This window comes from Hemitrygon akajei, chromosome 27, assembly GCF_048418815.1.
Source record: "Hemitrygon akajei chromosome 27, sHemAka1.3, whole genome shotgun sequence".
Lineage (NCBI taxonomy): Eukaryota > Metazoa > Chordata > Chondrichthyes > Myliobatiformes > Dasyatidae > Hemitrygon > Hemitrygon akajei.
In genome coordinates, this window is record NC_133150.1 from 18,259,686 (window position 1) to 18,282,731 (window position 23,046).

Genomic DNA, 23,046 nt, shown 5'->3' on the forward strand with positions numbered 1-23,046 from the left:
GGACTATGCCTGCAATGGGAAACTTAAATGTATTTTAAAATTGAAGTCTTTGAAAAAAGAAAACAGTGCATATGCAGCTGTGATTTATACACTAGACTTCCTAACACTTTGTGGCATCAGTTCATGACCAAAACAAGTCCAAATAGTGAAGAATATTACATATCGACTTACATTGACTGACATTAAAAAATTTAAAGTTCAAAGGAAGACTTTAACTGTGTATGCTGTTTGTGGGTGGCAGGTTGGAGATACGTTTCTTCCAGAGGAGGTGAAAGGCACTCCATCCCTCCGCTAGCCTGTAGGTCATCCTGGGGTAGGGTGTAGCATCTAATTACCCCCACTGATCGGAGTCATTTGAAGCCATGGGAGCAGGTGGTGGATGGTCGTATATAGCTGGTGCATACCACAAGTCCTGGTTATGTAAACACTGACGCCAGACAGACAATTTCTGAAGAGTATTGATAATGGCTGGGGTCACCCTTCTTGTAAAGACACTGCCCAGGAGAAGGAAATGGCAAACCACTTCTGCAGAAAAATTTGTCAAATATCATTACGATCATGGGAGGACGATTGCCTACATGGTAAGGCATGGCACATATGCTGATGACGATGATGCAGCCAAAGCTGGCTCTATAGAAGCACCATAGGGCTTACTGCAGCTTTTGAAGTTTGAAATGGTGGAAGTTCTTCAACCTCAAGCACCCGAATAGCACACTTCAAGTAAATACAATCAGTTTTCACTACCTTCCAGGCAGAGAGTGAAAAGAAATTATTCTCATTTTCCCCTCTGAATCTTCTACCAATGAGTTTTATTATTTATTATTGACCCAGTCACCAGAGGGGAAAACTTTTCCCTATCTAGATAATCAAAACCACTTATCAGCTTGAAAACTTGCGTTAGGTCAGCTATTAACATTTGTACTGCAAGTTGGACAGTATCGACTTTTTCAGCCTCGGCTCAGAACTCGACGCTCTTGTGCCTGGTAACATCTTGACTGGCATTCTATCCATTTCCCCTTTGAGGTGTACTTTTTTTCGAAACCTCATTCAGTATTGAATTCAATTATGATGTACTGAAATTACTACATAAGATATCTACTGCTTGTTATGAAGAATGAATCTCTAGCTTATGACTATTTTCCCCAAATTTCACATACTTCCATAAACATAGAAACATTGAAAAACTACAGCACAATACAAGCCATTCAGCCCACAATGTTGTGCCAAACATGTACTTTAGAAGTTAGCTAGGGTTACCCAAAGCCCTTTATTTTGCTAAACTCCATGTACCTATCCAGGAGTCTGTTAAAAGAACCTATCATCGGCAGCCCATTCCACGCATTCACCACTCTCTGCGTAAAAAAACTTACCCCAGACATCTCCTCTGTACCTACTTTAAATCAAATTAAAACTGTGCCCTCTCGTGATAGCCATTTCAGCTCTGGGAAAAAGGCCTCTGACTATCCACGTGATCAATGCCTCTTATCGTCTTAGATGCCTCTATTAGGTCACCTCTCATCCTCCGTCGCTCCAAGGAGAAAAGGCCAAATTTACTCAATCTATTCTCGTAAGGCATGCTCCCCCATCCAGGCCATGTCATTGTAAATCTCTACTGCACCCTTTCTATAGTTTCCACATCCTTCCTGTAGTGAGGTGACCAGAAATAAGCACAGTACTCCAAGTGGGGTCTGACCAGGGTCCTATATAGCTGCAACATTACCTCTCAGCTCTTTAAACTCAATCCCATGATTGATGAAGGCCAAAGCACTGTATGCCTTCTTAACCACAGAGTCAACCTGCACAACAGCTTTGAGTGTCCTATGGACTCGGACCCCAAGATCCCTCTGATCCTTCACACTGCCAAGAGTCTTACCATTAATACTATATTCTGCCATCATATTTGACCTACCAAAATGAACCACCTCACACTTATTTAGGTTGAACTCCATCTGCCACTTCTCAAGCCAGTTTTGCATCCTACCGATGTCCCGCTGTAACCTCTGACAGCCCTCCACTCTATCCATAACACCCCCAACCTTTGTGTCATCAGCAAATTTACTAACCCATCCCTCCACTTGCTCATCCAGGTCATTTATAAAAATCACGAATAGAAGGGGTCTCAGAACAGATCCCTAAGGCACACCACTGGTCATCGATGTGTTTAGTCATATCCTCAAAAAATTCAAACAGGCTCGTGAGGCACGACCTGCCTTTGCCAAAGCCATGCTGACTATTCCTGATCATATGTTCATAAATCCTGCCTCTCAGAATCTTCTCCATCAGCTTACCAACTACTGAAGTAAGACTCACTGGTCTATAATTTCCTGGGTTGTCTCTACTCCCTTTCTTGAATAAGGGAACAACATCTGCAAACCTCCAATCCTACGGAACCTCCCCTGTCCCCATTGATGATGCAAAGATCATCGTCAGAGACTCAGCAACCTTCTCCCTCACCTCCCACAGTAGCCTGGGGTACATCTGGTCCGGTCCCAGAGACTTATCCAACTTGGTGTTTTCCAAAAGCTCCAGCACATCCTCTTCCTTAATGTCTATATGCTCAAGCTTTTCAATCCGCTGTAAGTCATCCCTACAATTGCCAAGATCCTTTTCCATAGTGAATACTGAAGCAAAGTATTCATTAAGTATCTCAGCTATCTCCTCTGGTTCCTTACACACTTTTCCACTGTCACACTTGATTGGTCCTCTTCTCTGAAGTCTTATCCTTTTGCTCTTCACATGCTTGTAGAATGCCTTGGGGTTTTCTTCAATCCTGCTAGCCAAGGCCTTCTCATGGCCCCTTGTGGCTCTCCTAATTTCCTTCTTAAGCTCCTTCCTGCTAGCCTTACAAACTTGTAGATCTCTATCATTACCATTTTTTTGAACCTTTCATAAGCTTTTCTTTTCTTCTTGACTAGATTTTCAACAAACTTTGTATACCACAGTTCATGTACCCTATAATCCTTTCCCTGTGTTATTGGAACATACCTATGCAGAATGCCGAGCCAATAACCCCTGAACATTTGCCACATTTCTGCCGTACATTTCCCTGAGAACATCTGTTCCCAATTTATGCTTCCAAGTTTCCACCTGATAGCTTCATATTTCCCCTTACTCCAATTTAACGCTTTCCTAACTTGTCTGTTCCTATCCCTCTCCAAAGCTACAAAGCTATGGTAAAGGAGATAGAATTGTGATCACTATCTCCAAAGTGCTCTCCCACTGAGAGACCTGACACCTGACCAGGTTCATTTCCCAATGCCAGATCAAGTACAGCCTCTACTCTTTTAGGTTTATCTACATATTGTGTCAGGAAACCTTCCTGAACATACCTAACAAACTCCACCTCATCTAAACCCCTTGCTGTAGGGAGATGCCAATCAATACTTGGGAAATTAAAATCTCCCACCACAGCAACCCCGTTATTGTTCCAGCTTTCCAGAATCTGTCTCCCTATCTGCTCCTCGATGTCCCTGTTACTATTATGTGGTCCATAAAAAACACCCAGTAGAGTTATTGATCCCTTCCTGTTTCTAACTTCCACCCACAGAGACTCCGTAGACAATCCCTCCATGACTTCTTCCTTTTCTGCAGCCGTGACACTATCTCTGATCAACAGTGCCACGCCCCCACCTCTTTTGCCTCTCTCCCTGTCCTTTCTGAAACATCTAAAGCCTGGCACTTGAAATGCCTGGCATTCTTGCCTCTGAGCCATCGAAGTCTCTGTAATGGCCACAACATCATAGCTCCAAGTACTGATCCACGCTCTAAGCTCATCCGTCTTGCTCATGACGTTTCTTGCATTAAAATAGACACATCTCAAACAATCAGTCTGAGCACATCCCTTCTCTATCACCTGCCTATCCTCCCTTTTGCACTGTCTCCAAACTTTCTCTATTTGTGAGCCAACAGCCCTGCCTCCGTCTCTTCATTTCGATTCCCACCCCTCAGCAATTCTAGTTTATGCTCTCCCCAATAGCCTTAGCAAACCTCCCTGCCAGGATATTGGTCCCCCTCAAATTCAAGTGCAACCCATCCTTTTTTCTACAGGTCACGCCTGCCCCAAAAGAGGTCCTAATGATCCAGAAATCTGAATCCCTGCCATCTACTCCAATCTCTCAGCCACACATTTATCCTCCACCTCACTCTATTCCTATACTCGCTCTCGTGTGGCACAGGCAGTCATCCCGAGATTACTACCTTTGAGGTCCTGCTTCTCAACTTCCATCCTAACTCTCTGTAGTCTGCTTTCAGGACCTCATCCCTTTTCCTACCTATGTCATTGGTACCACTATGTACCACAACTTCTGTCTGTTCACCTTCTCACTTCAGGATATCGTGAACGTGATCAGAAACATCCCGAACCCTGGCAGCTGGGAGGCAAACTACCATCCACGTTACTTTCCTGCCTCCACAGAATCATCTGTCTGACCCCCTATCTATAGAGTCCCCAATTAATGCTGCCTTCCTCTTCCTTTCCCTACCCTTCTGAGCTATAGAGCCAGACTCCGTGCCAGAAGCACAGTCACTGTGGCTTCCCCCAGGTAGGCTGTTCCCCCCAGCAGTACTCAAACAGGAGTACTTATTGTTAAGGGGAACAGCCACAGGGGTACTCTCTGGTATCTGACTCCTGCCCTTTCCTCTCCTGACTGTTACCCACTTACCTGTCACTACCTGCCTGTTGCTTCTCTCTATCACCTCCTCACTTCCCCTGCCCAGACGAAGGTCATCGAGCTGCATCTCCAGTTCCCTAACCAGGTCCCTAAGGAGCTGCAGCTCAACGCACCTCGATGCATCTGATCCCCAGTACAGAACGCCAGCCTCACAGAAATACTTCCTGTTTCTATTCCTTACAGGTAACTTACGTTGCCTCCACCCGTTATCGCCGAAGCCTGAATGAGCCAATGCCCTACCACTCTGCCTCAGATCACTCCTTTGCTGGCTGCTCTGCCAGGCAGTGTCTCCCTTTTATGCCTGAACCTTCCTGGCTACTTAACTCACGATTGGTGCTCCGGTTATAGCCACTGATAGGCCAAGTACAATGGACAAATGCTCTTTTTAAATAACTGCCGCCAACCTACGAGAAATCCCTCTTGGTAAAGCTCTCTTGACGCTGCTGATAGGCCACAAACTAAGCTCCATATTTCATGCTTCTGCTCATTTCACCTTCCTTGCTCTGCAACTATCCTTATTACAGTCAATATCTTGCCAAATTTTCTGTCACCAAACCTAATGATGTTATCCAACTAGTGACTTATTGTAGATCCACTGTAAAACATTCCAATCTGCCACCACCTTCTATATATCCAGTGCAGGACACAGGAAACTGGGTGACAGTCAGGAAGGGGAAAGGGGTTACGGAGCCACTGCAAAGTATCCCTGTGTCCATCTCCCTCAACAATAGGTATATCATTTTGGAAATGGTCAGGGAGAGAGATGACCAAACATAGAAAAGACACATTGGTCGGGTCTCTGAAACTGAGTCTGCCTCTATGACTCAGACAGGAAGGGGGAAGAAGTGGCAGGCTGGTAATAGGGGATTTGTTAGTTAGGGGTACGACAGAAGGCTGTGGGCAAGATCGAGATTCCCGCACGGTTTGTTGTCTCAGGGTGCCAGGGTCCGGGATATCTCGGATCTAGTTCTCAGCATTCTTAAGTGGGAGGATGAACAGCCTGAAGTCGTGGTCCACATAGATACCAATGACATGGTTAGGACGAGTTATGAGGATCTGCATAGGGAGTTAAGTGCTAAGTTAAAGGGCAGGACCTCCAGGGCTATGATCACTGGACTGCTACCCGTTCCATGTGCTAGTGAGGCTAGGACCAGGAAGATCATACAGTTTAATCCGTGGCTAAGGGTTTGATGTAGGAGGGAGGGCATAAGATTTATGGATCACTGGTCTCTCTTCGAGGGAAGGTGGAATGTGTACAGAAGGGATGGTTTGCACCTGAACTGGAGGGGGACGAATATCCTAGAGGGAAGGTTTGTTAGTGCTGCACAGTAGGGTTAAACCAGAGTTGAAGAGGAATGGGAATGAGAGTGTCAGACAGTTAGTGGAGAGGTTGTGGAGGCAGATGTTGGTAAAACTTCAGACAAAGTTAGGAATCAAAATGTTAAGCATACTGCGACAAAATCTAAAAAGGCGAATTCAAGACAGAAGGTGCTGTATCCGAATGTGCGCAGTATACGGAATAAGGTAGGTGAACTGGAGCACAGTTGCAGATTGGCAGGTATGATGGTGTATGCACCACAGAATCATGACTGAAAGATTATAGCTGGGAACTTAATATCCAAGGATACACATTGTATCCAAAGGATAGGTAAGAAGGCAGAGAGGGTGGTGTTGTTCTGTTGGGAAAAAAATGAAGTCATTAGAAAGAGGTAACATAGGGTCGTAAAGTGTTGAATCATTGTAGATAGAGCTCAGGAACTACAAGGAACTTGTTGGGAGTTGCATACAGACTCCCGAACAGTAGTAAGAATGTTGGCTCCAAATTACAATGGGATATAAACAATACATTCCAAATAGGCAATGTTACAGTAGTCATTGGGGACTTCAATATGCAGGTAGATTGGGAAAATCAGGTTGGCGCTGGATTACAGGAGATGGCTTTTTAGAGCAGCTCATGGTTGAGCCCACTAGGGGATCAGGTATTCAGGATGGGGTGTTGTGCATTGAGCCAGAATTGATTAGACATTAAAAGAACCCTTAGGGGAGAGTGATCATAATTTGATCAAATTCCTCCTGAAACTTGAGAAGGAGAAACTAAAGTCAAATGTATCAATATTACAGTGGAGTAAAGTGAATTACAGAAGCATGAGAGAGGAGTTGGCCAGAGTTGAATGGAAAAGAACACTGGCATGGATGATGACAGAGCAGAAATGGCCAGAATTTCAGGAAGCAATTCAGAAGGGTCAGGAAATATACATCCCAGAGAGGAAAAAATATTTTAAAGGAAAGATGACACAACCATAGCTAACAAGAGAAGTCAAAGCCAACATGAAAGCCAAAGAGAGGTTATATGATAGAGCAAAGTTTAGTGGGAAGTTAAAGTATTGAGAAGGTTTTAAAAACCACAGAAGGCAATAATAAAAGTAATTAAGAAGGTAAAAATGGAATACGAAAGAAAGCTAGCCAATAATATTAAAGAGGATTAAAAAAAAAGATTCTTCAGATACATTAAGTGTAAAAGAGAGGTGAGAGTAGATATTGGACCACTGATTAATGATTTTGGGGAGGTAATAATGGGGGACAACAAAATAGCGGATGAATTGAATAAGTATTTCCCATTGTTCTTCACTGTGGAAGACACTAGTAGTATGGTGGAAGTTCCATGTGTCAGGGGCATGAACTGTGTGATGTTATGGTAACTAAAGTGGAGGTTCCTGGGAAACTGAAAGGTCTGAAGTTAGATAAGTCAGCTGGACCAGATGGTATACATCCCAGAGTTCTGAAAGAAGTGGCTGAAGAGATGAAGGAGGCATTACTGATGATCTTTCAAGAATCATTAGATTCCAGAAGATCAGAAAATTGCAAATGACGTTCCACTTTTCAAGAAAGGAGAAAGGCAGAAGAAAGGAAACTATAGGCCAGGTAGTCTGACCTCAGTAATTGGGAAGATGTTGGAGTCAATTATTGAGAATGAGGTCGCAGGGTACTTGGAGCCACAAGACAAAATAGGTCGTAGTCAGCATGGTTTCCTCAAAGGAATATCTTGCCTAAGAAATCTGTTGGAATTCTTTGAAGAAGTAACAAATAGGATAGATAAAGGAGATTTGACTGCTGTTGTGTACTTGGGTTTTCAGAAGGCCACACTTGAGGCTGCTTAACAAGCTATGAGCCTGTGGTATTACAGGAAAGAATCTAGCATAGATAAAGCAGTGACTGACTGTCAGGAAGCAAAGAGTGGGAAGAATGGAGCCTTTTCTAACTGGCTGTCAGTGACTAGTGGTGTTCCACAGGGGTCTGTGTTGGGACCAATTCTTTTTATGTTATATGTCAATGATTTGGATGATGGAACTGATGGCTTTGTTGTAAAGTTTGCAGGTGATATGAACATAGGTGGAGAGGCAGATGCTGTAGTTTTGAGGGAGTAGAGAGGCTAAAAAATGGCAGACAGATTAAGAGAATGGGCAAAGAAATGGCAGGTGGAATATAGAGCTGAGAAGTGTATGGTCATTCACTTTGGTAGAAGAAATGAATGGGGTTTACTATTTTCTGAAGGGAGAGAAAATCCAAAAAATGAGATGCAAAGGGACTTGGGAGTCCCTGTGCAAGATTCCCTAAAGGTTAATTTGCAGGTTGATTCTGTGGTGAGGAAGGCAATTACAATGCTCGTGTTCATTTTAAGAGGAATAGAATATAAAAGCAAAGATGTAATGTTGAGGCTTTATAAAGCACTGCTGAGACCTCACTTGGACTATTGTGAGCAGGTTTGGGCCTTTTGTTTTTATGAAGGATATGCTGAGACTGGCAAGGTTAACAGGAGGTTCACAAAAATGATTGCAGGATTGAATGGTTTGTCATATGAAGAGTGTCTGCTGGCTCTGGGCTTGTATTCACTAGAATTTAGAAGAATGATAAGTGACCTCATTGAAACCCATCAAGTGGTGTATATCCTTAATAGAGTGGATGTGGAGAGGACGTTTTCTGTAGTGGGAGAATCTAAGACCAGACAACACAGCCTCAGAATTGAGAGGCGTCCTTTTAGAATGGAGATGAAGAAGAATTTCTTTAGCTGGAAAGTAGTGAATCTGTGGAATTCTTTGCCACAGGCAGCTGTGGAAACCAAGTGTTTATATATATTTAAGGCAGAGGTTGATAGGTTCTTGATTGTGTGGGCATGAAGGGATATAGGGAGAAGGCAGGAGGTTGGGGCTGAGAGGAAAGATGGATCAGCCAGGATGAAATAGTAGAGCAGACTCGATAGGCCAAATGGCCTAATTCTGCTCTTACATTTTATGAACTCTTCTGTAGAGCCATTTTTATATCCTCAACCTTTACTTTTCTCTAAATTCTACACCTTCCATCTTCTTGGTATGCCAATAATGTCAATACCTCACAGAATGTGGGATAGTAGATTGACAAGGTGGCACATTGCATCGAGATGTTGCCTTGTAACTGGTTGCCTGATTGACAAGGACCCTGCCTTTTGATATTGTTTGTGTGAAGTCTGCATATTCTCCCCATGACTCTACGGGCACCGGCAATATGCTCCATTCCAAAGACATGCTTATTATTATTTTATTGGCTACTATAACCCATTCCCCCACTTAGTGTGCAGGTGAGTGTGAGAATTTGGGGAGAGTCAGTGGAAGCCCAGGGAGAATAGGTTACAGAGAAAATTGGGGGGGTGGGGGAGGAATGAATGCCATTCCTCCCCCACCCCCACCCCCAATTTTCATGCAGCAGCACTCAAAGACTCAAGTGATACAAGTGGTCTCTTTCTATGCTGTAGGCCCGCATATATGTCAAACTCAAGGCTCGCGGGCCAAATCCGGCCTGCGGTGGAATTATCTTTGGCCCGCGAGATAATATCTAATTACTATTAAAGCTGGCCCCAGTAATCAAAGCGCCTATGGCGTATGATATGGCTAATGCTGAGTTTATTCAGGTACCAGGTTTTCAGGGTTTTTAGTGTTTATTTGGCAGTCTTGCTCGGCAGTCTTCTTCATAAGAAATGGAATTTGTAAAGTGAAACACCTTGTAGTTATAGCAGAGACTGAGACACATGAGAGCAGGCTGAAAAAACGGAGGCAACGAAAGCTGCGTTCGCACGCGTCCGACTGATCCGGCCCGCATGAAGCTGCATTTTGCTCAATCCGGCCCGTGACCTAAAATGAGTTTGACACCCCTGCGTAGGGTAATATGGAAAGTAGAATATTTACTTCATTTAAATTAGTCCTTAACAAATCCAAGTTAGCTTCCTTTAATAATTGAACTATCTCAAATAAAACTTCATTTAATTCTTAAGAAATTGGACTGATTGGCCTAGGTTTTGAGGTTTATATGCTGTATAGGGACACAGCAGTGTAAGGATTAATCTACCGGAGTAGCAACAGAAATTCTGAAAAAAAAATGACCTGGAGATACCAGTTTGAATCCCAGTAAGGCAAATGAGGAAATTAAATTCATGTAGTTACTGAAAAAAACCCAATCTCATTAACGGAAGCCATGACACTATCAAACTGTGGTTAAATAAAAACATTTAGTTCACTAATAATTAATTCTGCCCTTTAGTAAATCTACTTATTACCTCTTCACTCCAGGGGCAAATGCAGATGGAATAATAAATGCGGATATAGAGTGTGATGTCCAGAGGAAAGTATCATAGCATTAACCACCACTCAATACTCTGATACTACTAACAGGCCTATAAATATTATTCACCACCATTGGAAGTTTTCATGTTTTATTGTTTTACAACATTGATTAACTGTGATTTAATTTTTTTTTAAACACTGATCGATGGAAAAAGACTCTTTTGTGTCAAAGAGAAGACAGTTGTGTACAAATTGATCTAAACTAATTACAAATATAAAACATAAAGTAATTGATTGCAGACATATTCCCCCCTTTTGATATGACACACCAAACCATCACTGGTGCAGTCGTTTGGATTTTCAAGTCACATAATTAGTTAAATGGAGACCCATGTGCATTCAAGGTGTTTCAGTTGATGGTAGTAAAAATACACCTACATCTGGAAGGTCCAGCTGCTGGTGAGTCAGTATCCTGGCAAAAATTACACCATGGAGGCAAAAGAACACTCCAAGCAACTCCACGAAAAGGTTATTGAAAAGCACAAGTCAGGAGATGTATGCAAGAAAATTTCAAAGTCACTGAATATCCCTTGGAGTATAGTTAATGATCAAGGAATGGAAAGAATATGGCCAGCTATAAATCTGCAGGCTGTCCTCAAAAACTGAGTGACTGTGCAAGAAAGGGCCTAGTGAGGAAGGCCACCAAGACCTATGACAACTCTAGATGAGTTACAAGCTTCAGTGCTGAGATGGGAGAGACTGCACCTGCAACCAGCAGTTGCCCGTGTGCCTTGCCAGTTGCCACTTTATGGGAAAGTGACAAAGTAAAAGCCACTTTTGAAAAAAATACACATGAAATCTCAGCTCGAGTTTGCCAGAAGGCATGTGGGAGATTCTGAATTCAGCTGGAAGATGGTTCTATGGTCTGATGAAATCAAAATTGAGTTTTTTTTGGCTATCAGACGATGTTTGACATAGGCAAAACACCGTGCATCATCAAAGACACACCATCCCCATCATGGTGCTGGCTGCATCATGCTGTGGGGATGCTTCGCTGCAGAAGGCCCTGGAAGGCTTGTGTAGGTAGACGGTAAAATAAATGCAGCTAAATATGGGGGAAACCTGGAGGAAAACGCTGGAATTAAGGAGATTGAGAGGGGATCTGATTGCAACATATAAGATTATTAAGGGATTGGACAAAATAGAGGCAGGAAATATGTTCCAGATGCTGGGAGAGTCTAGTACCAGAGGGCATGGTTTGAGAATAAGGGGTAGATCATTTAGGACAGAGTTAAGGAAAAACTTCTTCTCCCAGAGAGTTGTGGGGGTCTGGAATGCACTGCCTCCGAAGGCAGTGGAGGCCAATTCTCTGGATGCTTTCAAGAAGGAGCTAGATAGGTATCTTATGGATAGGGGAATCAAGGGATATGGGGACAAGGCAGGAACCGGGTATTGATAGTAGATGATCAGCCATGATCTCAAAATGGCGGTGCAGGCTCGCAGGGCCGAGTGGTCTACTTCTGCACCTATTGTCTATTGTCTGTTGTCCAAAACCTGATGCAGCCTGTAAGAGAACTGTGACTTGGGAGAGAGTTGTTGCCCAGCAAGACAATGACACCAAGCTATACAGGAGAGGCTGAAAAACAACAAAGTTAATGTCCTGGAGTGGCCAAGTCAGAGTCCAGACCTCAATCCAATTGAGAATTTTTGACTGGACTTGAAAGAGGCTGTTCCCTCGTGATTCTCATACAATCTGACAGAGCATGAACTGTTTTGTAAAGAAGAATGGGGGGAAATTGTAGAGTCCAGATGTGCAAAGCTGATAGAGACCTATCCACACAGACTCAAGGCTGTAATTGCTGCCAATGGTTCATCTACTAAATACTGACTTGAAGGGGGTGAATACTTATGAAATTAATTAATTTATGTTTTAATTTGTAATTAATTTGGATAATTTTGTGGAGATCTGTTTCCACCTTGACATAAAAGAGTCTTTTTCTGTTAATCATGTTAAGAAAAGCTAAATTAAATCCATTGTGTTTCAATGTTGTTAAAAAAAGACATAAAAACTTCCAAGGAGGTGAATTCTTTTTACCTTCTTTTTATTCTTCTGTTGCATCCACCTACATTTCTTTAGCAACCTATAAGTCATGACATCTGAACAAGAGATTCAGTAGATTCTGGGAAACCAAAATGGTGGAGGAACTCTGAAGGGTCCTACTGAAGGGACTTGGCCCAAAATGCCAACTGCACCCTTTTCCAGAGATGCTGCCTGGGCTGCTGAGTTATTCAGGCATTTTGTGTGCGTTGTTCAGATTTCCAGCATCTGCAGATTTTCTCTTGTTTGTGAGAGGAACTCAAGAAGTTAGGCAGCATCTATCGAGAGGGATAAAGTCAGTTTTTGGTCAAGACCTTTCACTAGTTCTGATGAACTGTCTCAGTCTGAAACATTAATTCTTTCTTCCTCTCCATAGGTGGTGCCTGAATTGCTGAGCTCCTCCTACATTTAGTATGTCATTTGAACAAGTTAACTTACTAGCTGTCAGTAATGCTCATCCTGAACATACATCATCTCCATTGTTGTAATGCTTATAGCTTCCCACATCAGTTTAATCTTCATATCATCTTCCTAGCTACACCCATTGGCTCTATATGAAGATTTTTCATTGAATCCTATGTAGACCTAGCTTTATGTTTTGTTCATATTTTTCAGTTTATTGCCAAAATATTCCTACCCACTTGGGAGTGCTAGACACCTGTGTGGTGCTTTACCTCTGAAATTCACTCAATTGATTAAAGTTAATGTGGCTTCCTAATATTTTCTAATAAACTCTCTGAGCGAATATTTTCATTTCTCTCTGACATATATCCTTGTCATTCTGTTCAACTTGTCCTGACTTGCCATTAATCTCTTTTATGTACTTTGGGTTTGGGTGCTCCTTCGCATGGATATGCCGGTTTCCACTTGAATTCTCCATCTTTGAATCCCTTCCATTTTCCCTTCATGATTTTATCATGCAGTCACTGTGTCTAATTTGCTTCTCAATAGGAACTCCAATGATTAATTTGTTTTTAATGCTATTATAGATCAGAGAGAATCATGCACAGACACAGAGACAGAAAATGAGAGACACAAGCAGGGAATTGTTAAGAGAAGGGGAGAGGGGAAGGACGTGAGAGTCAGTAAGCATATGTATATTGAATGGGACTCTGCCTCTTTCAACAATTTGTGTGCCTCTACATTTAGATCCTGCAGATCTGTCATCCAGCATATCATAAACAAGTGTACAATCTGCTGATCCTCTCCTTCTCCAAACTAATTATCCAAAAAGTGTATGGTGCCTTTATGTTTTCCCTCACACTACATGCTTAACATTACATTGATATTACACCTCAATTGTCAATTACAATTGATTAATACAAATAGATGTGTGCCATTGGACATTACCTTTTTTTGATTCCAGAAAAGACATAATTGGTCATATAACTTATGGCAAGGGGAAAGGTTGCCAACCTGAAAATTTCCTCCAAATCAGAACCAGATATTAGATCATTCCAATCAATTATATAACTAGGCATCTTTTTCTCTTCCACATAATTGAGACACTGTTAAAATAACTTTATATATTGATAACCTAGTGTCATTTGAGATGTATGGCTTTCCTTCCCTGCATGGTAAAAACCATTTTGTGCACCTTTTTTCTGTGAAATTTCAAAGTTTCTCCCATCACCCAGTAGAATGGAGAAGGACGAAGCTGCTGTTGTTGCACATTTGGACTTTGATAAGCCCTTTTGATGAGTGTCAAAATTAATTATGTCAGGAAGTACCTATAGAAAGAGGAAAAGGGAACCTTCACATGGACCTGAGAAGGACAGAAATCGGTTAATCTCTAGAGCAGCAAAATTCCAGGATTCTTTCCTCACACAATGAGCACACGTGGCAATTGGGATGAGGTGTTGCGGCTGTGCAATTTTCCTGCTGATGTGGTTCTGGCATTCTGGGACATGTTCATCAGGCTGAGGGTGGGGTGGAGGGTGATTAAAGGGGAAAAAATAGGATGGCAGATGAAAAAGATTCTGATATAGACAGGAAGAAAAAGAGCATGTCATCTGAAAGCAGGAAATTCTATGCCAAGGTAGATAATGATATTATGGTGAATATTTGGTCTATGATGATGGACCAGTAGGCTCGTAAATCTCAACAACCATTTTTAATGTGATTAACATAAAAACAGACAGGATGCTATGAACCGGGGAGAGACCACACTCACTCACATACAGACAGGTGGGCTGATTATTACACACCTAGGTTACAGTCAGGGTGACCCACAAACACACATGAGAACAAATGTGTAACCCAAGTACACTAAATGAACTTGATCATCCTGCCATAATACCACACAAGCATTTTAGCACAAGAACAATAAACTGTGCTGGTCGTTAGGAATGCTGGGGCAGACTGTTGACCATACTCCTCCCTCTGGAGCACCACACTGCTCCCATCTGAGGAGTTAGCTGTCCCTGGCAACTTCAGAGTCCACAACAAAGTGCAAAGGTCCTGGTGGTGGTCAATGCTGCAAACTGGGGCACTGGTGGGGGGGGTTTCTGGAGTTTCCCCACCCCCAGGAAAGGCACTATTTGGAGAGGCAGGAGGCAGAACACCTGAAGTGTCATTTTCTTTCTTCAGTCTTGCTAGGTTGCTGGTGGCCAAGGACTGATACGGTGCCAGCTGATCCCGGTGCAGTATGACTGCCTTCCGCCACTCAGGCAACCGCACCCGATATACCACACCAGAGATGCGGCTGAGCACCAGTGTCTTTGCAACTTACACACATCCGTTACAGTCAGGGTGACCCACAAACACACATGTGAATAACTGTTTAACACAAGCTAAAATGTAACAATAAATGAACTTGAACATCCCACCATAATCGCACAAAAGCTTTTTGACACAAGAACGATAAATAGCTCTGGTCATTAAGAATGCTGGGGCACCCCCCCCCCCCCCATACCTGGAGTACCACAATGTGTTAACTCTTTCAATTTGAGAAGATGAATGCAAGCATCTAGATTGCATAAACTTGGTGATTCTCCACATGGAATATTAGACACAGCTCTGGGCTTACAACTTAACAAATGACAAACATGTGACAGATTATTTGTAATGAAGAGTCAGCATTTTGATTGTTGGATTAGTGAGTTTATCCATGGAGGGGAAGTGAACAGATTCAGCCTATACTCCATCGACTCGGAAAACAAACTGGGAGATGATCACATTGGAAAAACAAAAATCTTTACAGGCCTTGATTAAGTAAATACCAAGTTGATGTTTCTGTGGATGGGTGTCTAGAACTAATTAATTAATTAATTAATAGATAAATAGATAGAAAATAAATAGATATTTAGCAAAAACCAATATCATGAGTAGTAGATTCCTTGAAAGTGAATCCTCGGGTTGTGGAATTCCTTCAGCATTAAGATGAGTGAAGCTACCCACGGTGTTTAGGAGCCTGATGGTTGAGGAGGAATAACTATCCCTGAACCTGGTGCGGTGGGATTTAATGCTCCTATACCTCCTTCCTGGTGGGGGCAAGGAGTTGGGATTCCTTCATAATGGATGCTGCTTTCATGTGGCAGTGTTTTTTGTAGATGTACTCCTGAGCAGAGATGAAAAGAAACTTCATCCCTTGGGGTAATGACTCTTTATAATTCACTATGCCAAGAGGATTATGCATATCCTGTTTCAAGCCAAAGCCTGTAGATTTATAGATACTAAGTAAGGAATAAGGAGTAAATGAAAGAAGGTGACTGGGAAAAGAAATGGTCAGCCAAGATAAAGGAGATAACACAAACAAAATGCTGGAGGAACTCAGCAGGCCAGGCAGTGTCTATGCAAAAGAGTATGTGAATGTTTCAGGTCAAGACCCTTCAGCGGGACCATTCAGTCCTGCTGGAGGGTCTGGACCCAAAATGTCAGCTGTTCTCTATTCCATAGATGCTGCCTGGCCTTCAGAGCTCCCCCAGCATTTTGTGTGTGTTACTTGGATTTCCAGCATCTGCAGATTTTTTTCTTGCTTGTGACAAGATAAAGCAGACATCATTCTACATATGTTTATATTGTTCATTTCATGCTAACAGATCACACTATCATAAAGCCTTCATTTGTTCATAGGCAATAGTCCTTGGACAATATAATCCAAAAACACCTTTTAATCTGCATTGCACAAATCAAAATGATACCTAAAGGCCAGGAAATTCTTTGGAGGCTGAGAAGAAATACATTAAGTGAGTTGTGTGTAATGGGGCAATGAATTCATATCTTTTCTGAGGAGTCTCTGGCTGTAAAAATTCACCGCTGCCCAAGGCCCAAAAGTATCATTCAGTATAGACAGAGTCTGAACACTTCTAACTTTCCGCTGATCATGCTGCTGTTGGAAACAAGAAAGGGAAATTGGTCAGATGGGAAGCCAACGACACATTAGCTATCCAAGTGGTAACTAGTAAATGTGATTTAACTAAATGGCTGAAATTCAGTCATGGTTTCCATATTAATATTGTGCTGCATAATAGAATTGATGAGTTATGATTTCTAGCTCTTCATCTCCAACTCTCCTTCAGTGCTTCTGTTCTCTCCCTCATCCCAACTAGGCGTCTACGAATCCATTGGTTAATGGCAGGGGTCCATGGCATTAAAAAAGTTGGGAACCCCGTTCTTTTTCAATGCTCGTCATCCTTCACTTTGTCAGCACTGGCTCTCCCTCGCTCATTCTTTCTCCCTCTATTACTGGTTAGGGAAAGGGTCCTTTCAATTGTAGTCTTCAAAGGGGAGCTTTTGACATTGGTATCTCTAACCTGGGATTGGAGCCTCATTCTTATTTGACAAATGTTAAATTTTAAATTGGCTTGTTTAAATATCCTGAAGAAATTAATTCAGGGCAACAGTAATCGATCTTTTTAATGTTTCATTGTGACAAGTTTCCAACCAAATCCAACTTCATTTGCCCTTCCTGTATGGCTTTATTTGGGATTAAGACAATCTGAGTAAGCTTAGTGCTCTCCAATGGAAAAGAACAAAATGACTGGGGGAAAGAAGAGGGACTTCAGTAGTGGAAGCAACAAACAGCTTGCACAGTTGTTAGTTTAGTTTTATTCTTAAGCGCTTGGTTCATTGATCTGCTGCAGTTGGGGAGTAAAAGGAAGATTTCAGTAAAATTCAGCCCAGTCTACAGCAGCCATTCTGTGAAAGTAATGGAAAGCTAATCGATTTTATCACACATTAACCTGGCATTGTTAGCAATTCAATTTCGTTGGAGAATAGAAGTTGCTTTGAACTTTAAATTGGAATTCACATGGTATATGGCTTCAGGGTTGCTGTGGCACTGGTAGCAGCAGCAGGAAGCAAGTAGACTATCTCCACTAACAGCATGTCAGGTTTCAAGAGTAATTAATAGCTACCTTTAAACAGCATAGGTAGTGCAGCAAGGAAATATGAGAAATAATTTGGGACAGGATTTGAGAATAATTGCTATGCAATTGCCATAGAGCAGTCATTAAAAAGTAAATGAGTGTTCCAATGATCACAGTACTCTATTGAAATACTAATGTGGTAATTGGAAGTCTGAAATACAACATTTTGACTCAGGTCTTTAAGTTATCAAAATCCAACTGGATCAACTTAAACTAATTCTGACATGATTCCACCGGTATTAAAAGAGTATTGACAAAATGTATCTTAAAAACATTAACAAGCTCACAGCATCAGTAGAGGACTGGCTACTAATTTACATTACATAATGTAAAAGTTCATTGCAATATGTCCCTGCATGATATGAAAAGAATTGCTCAAAACAATTTTTTCAAATGATTATTATTTAGCCTTCAATCTACAACATGGAACAGGGTCCGCAATTGTTGATAAAATGGTAAGAGATTTCGCGAAGATCACAAATTAATGAGTCAATGTTTGTCTCAGTAAACTCAACTGAGTAAACAAGTTAATTTTAAAAACCAGAGTCAAAAATTGTCAGTTTTTCCAGAAATAGGAATGCAAAACAAATAAGTAAAGCAGGTACAAGCTGACAATATAGAATGATAAACAAGTGTAGTTTGTAGGCTTTATATTTGCGCCATATCGTACAAGTATGGCTGCCAGCCTAGCCCAGACACAGATGCAGGCTTGTTTCATATTAGCAAATGTTCATGAAACTTGTTGGTTTAAAGAAAAATGTTAATGAAGTTTAGCTTCTTCCCTTTTTTTCATAAGTATAAACTCTTATCCCTATCTTTTTCCATTTAGGAAATACTACATTCAATATTCACCCCTTAGGCTAATATTTCAAATATGTAAATGCCCTGAGCCATCCAGCACATAAGATTTTATTACTGATTTCAGCTTGGATGTATCTGTACTGGTGCTAGCGACAGAAGGGTCGGCTGTGCAGCACTCAGAACTACGCTTGGAGAGGTAAAATAAACAGACTGTATGTTAAGATTCCAGTGCAAGGCATAACTTGAGAGCTGACATGGCAAAATATTGTGAGCCAGCAAGGATGTAAGTGATCATCTCTTCCCTAATTTACTCTTCTTCAGCATTTTTCTATCTGTGTATCTGGAAATTCTTGTATTGATTATTAGCCAAGGTATGCAATTAAGCTGATGTCATTTTTCATGGGTCTCCAAGTAGCCACCACTGGTGTGCATCAGATACACAAATAACACCATTAAACACATACAAACAGCAGTCTTCTTACTTCAAATCTGCATGTGCTCTGACCAGGACAAGTTCACTTAATAATAGTAATACTTCTCATTCTTTCAAAACTAATAAACAAAAACAAGGAAGTTAAATATAAATCATGAAAAATTATTTTAAACCATTGCTAACCAAAACTAAGCCTGGTTAGCATTGATTATACTAATTTTTAGACTGAGAGAAATTATTCAAACTATTGGATTAAATGATGTGGTATGCTTGTACCTTGTATTATCTCATCTGTCAATATGTTGTTCCACATAAGAATGTAAGAACATTGAAACTGAAGGTGTAGGGTTTGGAGTCTCTTGATCCATGTCACTATGCATTAGCATTATTATTATCATTAACCTCAGCTCTGTTTCCACTCTCCCACTGTTTCTCCATTGTCCAAATATAATTAAATATATTCATTGATTCCGCCTCCATAGATCTCCAGGTTTAAGAATGACAAAGATTCATGACCCTCGGTTAGATAGAGTTGCTCAAATAGGCAATCCTTTGGCTTGGATTTCACCATGAGTGGAAACGTCCTCTCAGCATCTAAATGAAAATTTAAAGCAACTGCAGATGCTGGAAATGTGAAATGAAAGCAGAAAGTGCAACTCTGTAAATCAGGCAGCATCTGTGGAGTGAGAAATGGAATTGAAGTTTTGGCTCAAATATCCTCAACAGGAACTGAGAAAGAGATGAAAAAAAAAGTAGCTTAAGTTGAAGAGAAGGTGGCAAACGAGATGGAAAGGATAAATGAGATACAAGTGGATATATGTGTCATGATCTACCTTCAGAATATTAAGTTTCGAAAAGAAATCTTCACTCATAGAGTACAGGTTCAGCCTGCTCTATCTTTCCTCAACCAACTCTTTCATGTTTAATATCAAACTAGTAAAAATTCTCTGAACTGCCTCCAGAATAAGTATATCTTTCCTAAAAAAAATACAATGTGGTATTCCAGATATGGCTTCCTTGTGTCCTGTGTAGTTATAGCTATTTCTTCTGTCTCCTGTACCTACAGTGGTTCCCCTTAAACATATCCATGCTACTTGTGTTCTTGCCTCAGTCTAACTTCATATAATCACCAGGCCCACAGCCTCACCACAGGGTAAACACAATTTAAAGATAGCAACCCACATCCATTAAAGAGCTCATAATTCAAAGATAAGACTTGAAGATACAAGAACTTCACTTAAAGGGCAGAAAGTGCAATTTTAGTATCTCATTTTAGAATTAAGTTCAAGATGAGCATTCTAGTGGGTAGCACTTAAAGTTCACCTGAAAGGTAAAAAACATCAAAAAAAATGCATTACAGTTGCACCTCAGGCAAAGTACTACTACATCACTGAATGAAGTATTTGCTATTTCATTTCTTTCTACAGCAAATACATGTCAGGAGACAAATCTGACTTAATACAAATGTGAAGATTTAACATATCTCTTTAAATATACATATAATGCTATAAGTTCCTGAGAGAGATCAGCAGTTTAATCTGCATCAACCAAGTTCCTACTGTCATTGCCATGAGCAGAGAGAGTATTTGTGAACAATACACCCACTGTACATGGTTGGAGGAAATACCATGCAAAACAATGGTAGATTCTGAGAAATCCAGGTACCATGATAACATACTGATTAAAGATTTAGGATAGGTCAACAAGGGCAAGAAAATTAAACAAAAATCTCAAATAACTATGGCTGTCTTATAACAATCATCGTCATGTACTTGATAATCGACTACCCTGCACAGACACAAGTAAGAGCTATCTTGTGCACTTTCAAGAAATGGTTTATGTTAAGAAAGGTCCACATGTTTCTCGGAATTTAGTCAGGGAGCACTCCAAATTGGAATGTAACCATCAGTGTCTGGTTTTCCCGTGGATGTGCCCAGAGCAGAAATGCACGGTAATTTAAAATCATTATTCATAGCTGCCGCTGATGATCGGCATTCAATGACATTCACCGCCCATTGTTTCCACTTTGAAACTCTGTGAGGCAGCTGCAATTCATAATTCATTTGGGGCAACAAGCAGCTCTGGGCTGACCTGTATTTCCCAGATCTAGATGGAACAGGTCTTTGACTGGCTCTAACCTCCTTCTGTGCACCCTTGACTGAAAAGCCAGAAAGATTCCCAGCTGACGTTCAAGATAAGGATACAGGGGAGATGGGCAGTGTGTTGCCTTTGTCAGAGGGCCTTGTAAAGATAAAATAAAGTTACTCCCTTAACTTTATAGTTAGGCCATAAGACATAGGAGCAGAATTAGGCCATTCAGCCCATCAAGTCTGCTCTGCTTGATCCCCAATCCCACTCAACCCCATACACACCTGCCTTCTCACTATATCCTTTAATGCCATGACCTATCAGGAAATTATCAACTTCCACTTTAAATATACCCATGGACATGGCCTCCACCACAGTCCATGGCAGAGCATTTCACAGATTCACCACCCTCTGGCTAAAAAACATCCTGCTATCTCAGTTCTAAAAGGTTCCATCTCAATTTTGAGACTGTGCCCTTTAGTTCTGGATACCCCAACCAGAGGACACATCCTCTCCACATCTACCTTACCTAGTCCTTTCAACATTTGGTACATTTCAATGAGATGCCCCTGCATTCTTCTAAATTCCAATGAGTACTGGCACAAAGCTGCCAAACGCTCCTCGTATTTAACCCCTTTATTCTTGTGAACCTTCTCTGGACTCTGTCCAATGACAACACATCGTTTCTGAGATATGGGGACCAAAGCTGTTGACAATACTCCAAGTGCAGTCTGACTAGTGTGTGATAAAACCTCAGCATTATCTCCTTGCTTTTATATTCTATTCCCTTTGAAATAAATGTCAACATTGCATTTGCCTTCTTTCCACAGACTTAGAAGTGTTAGTTCCAATCTCTGGTTCATAATTTTCTTAATCATTTGTGGGATACACAAACCTTAAAGGAGGTGACTTCCTAGACCATTTTAAAAAGAAATTAAACATCTGTTATGTTGCTCTGAGCCAGAAGACATGTCAGCCAGACTTGCTAAGGTCAGTTGGAAAAGGATATCAAGTGAACAAAATGGATTTTTAAACAATTCAGCTTTTTCAATACCTCTACCACTTACATATACTAGCTTTATAATCAACCGAACTTAAATTGCTCAGCTGCACATTCAGATTCACATTTTACTTTATATTTCATAACTCTCACAAGGTAGAAAAAGGTCATCCAGTCCATCAAGTCTACGTAGCTATCAGAACAATCCCAGTAATTCATACCCATCCATTTTCCAGCACCCCCATCCTCCTGCTTGCCACATAGCTGTACAAGGTGCAACTTATGTCAATCAATTGCCAGCCTTCAAATCTTTGTGACACGGGAAGAAACCGCAGCACTTGGGGCAAGTGCACGTGACCACGGAGAAACTGTGCAAACTCCAATAAAGTAAGCACCCAATGCCAGAATTCATTCTTTGCCCCTGAAGCCGTGAGGCAGCATCGTGCAACCATTACTAAAATGAGTAATCATTGGCCAATATCAATGGAACACAATTCCAGTTTTAGCTATCACTAAGTTACCAGTTAAATATTAACTGTGGCAAATACCTGATGTTTGGACAGACGGTGCTTGATCTTCATTGAGCAGTATAATACACTTTTGAGTCACCACCGCCAGCAATCCACACTTAAGTAGATAGCTTGGTTGTTTCTTATTTTCTATGCAAAACACCCAAGTATACACGGTACAATGTGACTCCTGAAACCTGAGAGGCATCTGTAGCATAAATTGTATCAGAACAAAAGCATGACTCTAGATTTTATTCCATTGAACACATCCATAATATATACGAGACAATTCTGAAAGTGCGATGTGGGTAATGCATACTGGGCAAATCAGAAATGAAATGTACCGAGACCTCAAAAGAAAACCCACCAAAAGTGTTTTGAAAAGTAATTTTTGAAACACTCTACATGCGAATCTCCTTCTCAGAGACCTGTTTTACCGCTACTGATAAAACACAAAGCCATCACCATCAATCCTGACACCCACATC

The 23,046-nt window shown here is 41.2% G+C and overlaps 1 protein-coding gene across 5 annotated transcripts in view; it reads right to left on the bottom strand.

Annotated features, from left to right (window-relative positions):
* LOC140717154 (metabotropic glutamate receptor 4-like) overlaps window positions 1-23,046 on the bottom strand; it is a 1,225,436-nt gene that overhangs the window by 620,009 nt on the left and 582,381 nt on the right. The gene's annotated exons all lie outside the window — the stretch shown is intronic.